The sequence below is a fragment of the Coenobita brevimanus genome, unplaced genomic scaffold, assembly GCF_032717465.1.
Source record: "Coenobita brevimanus isolate Jiangsu-jjx unplaced genomic scaffold, ASM3271746v2 jjx.HiC_scaffold_3658, whole genome shotgun sequence".
Classification (NCBI taxonomy): domain Eukaryota; kingdom Metazoa; phylum Arthropoda; class Malacostraca; order Decapoda; family Coenobitidae; genus Coenobita; species Coenobita brevimanus.
Window position 1 is genome coordinate 93,173 of NW_027644704.1, and position 1,564 is coordinate 94,736.

Consider the following 1,564-nt stretch of genomic DNA (forward strand, 5'->3'; position numbering starts at 1 on the left):
ACAAGCCAAATAATTTCCTGTACACCAGGAAACCATTTACTACACTGGGTGGTAACCATATAACCAAATTTTGGCACCTGGTGGTTTAGTAAGTAATTACAGAGCTCCAATCGGACTGAGCTGCTGAAGGTTTATGTCCAGGGGATGGTTGGGGTTTATTGCTCACGTAATGCCACTCAGGGATGAGTGAGGCTGGTCACTCTCATCTTAAATGTCAGGACCAAATTGCCTAGCCCTGGGCTCCTACATTTCTCATGGGGCAGCGTAGGATTGGATGATGAATGATGATATGAAATTAACAATAATAATAATAATAATAATAGTAATCTACCTATCTATCTATCTATTACCAGATGCCCTAATCCCTTAACGGGTGGCCACAAACAAATCATCTCCATGTCACCCTGTCCCCTGTCATTTCACTGCCCTGCTCCCAGCTCACATCCCTCTCTTCCATATACCTCTCCACTCCATCCCTCCAGCTCATCCTTGGCCTCCCCTTCCCTCTCCTCCCCTCCACCTCACTCACATACACTCTCCTCATCATTCTCTCGCTCTCCATCCTCTCCACATGGCCAAACCACCTCAATGTGCTTCTCCTAATGCTTCCTATCACATCCACACATCATTCCAATACCAATAATAATAATAATAATAAAAATGATAATTCATTCATTCACATTCACTGCCAGACGCCATGTATCCCAAACGGGGTGACCAAGGGCTTAGAGTTAATTGTTTTACAGGGAGGGGCACTAATCCTCCACCAACCCCACTTGACACGTAGGGAGAACGTTATGCCAACAGCATCTGGTGTTCCCAGGCGGTCACCCATCCAGGTACTAACCAGACCCAACGTTGCTTAACTTCGCTGATCGGACGGGAAGCGGTGTACTCAACATGGTATGGCCGTTCGAAATACTATAAATACTGTATTATGCTTCCTATGATCTACACTGTCCCCCATATAACTACTAGGCTCATAAATTGTCTTTGGACATAAAACAAATACAATGAGCTTTCAAAGCAGACAAACACACTGTATGTGTGTTTGAGTCTTGAAAAGATATGTTACTTTATTACATTCAGACCACATTTAGTAGTTTAATGGAATAAAGAATAAGATTTGCTCTGAGCTAATTTTGTTTCAGAATCTTCCACAATACCACAATAAAGGCACCACAAAGAATTGTGTGTCAATAGCAACCGATCTTGTCAAACTTCCAGTCGCATCTGTCATTAACTGACTCATTATATGACAAACTTCCATTCACAACTGTCATTAACTCTCTCATACACGACAGTTCAGCAAAAAAAATCCAACCACTCACATTTTTTTGATGCAGGTTGCATCCAACCAAATAGATTGTGGTATTTTTTCACCACGATTTTTGGTTGCGTCATTCAACTTTTTCTCCTGCCCTTATTTGTAACCGTTTTGTTATGAAATTGCTGCATGTTATAAATGAATAAATGATCTTCCTAATGAAGAAAAAAAAAGAGAAAATAAATTACCATATTCTATCGTTAAGTGGTAGGTGGGGGCGCTCATCATCCATTCACT

The 1,564-nt window shown here is 41.3% G+C and overlaps 1 non-coding gene across 1 annotated transcript; it reads right to left on the minus strand.

Moving 5' to 3' along the window:
• Positions 1 to 798: 798 nt before the first annotated feature.
• On the minus strand, positions 799 to 917 carry LOC145390226 (5S ribosomal RNA). The gene has a single exon (XR_013895594.1). It is a non-coding gene; the product is annotated as a 5S ribosomal RNA (ribosomal RNA).
• Between the last annotated feature and the right edge of the window lie 647 nt (positions 918 to 1,564).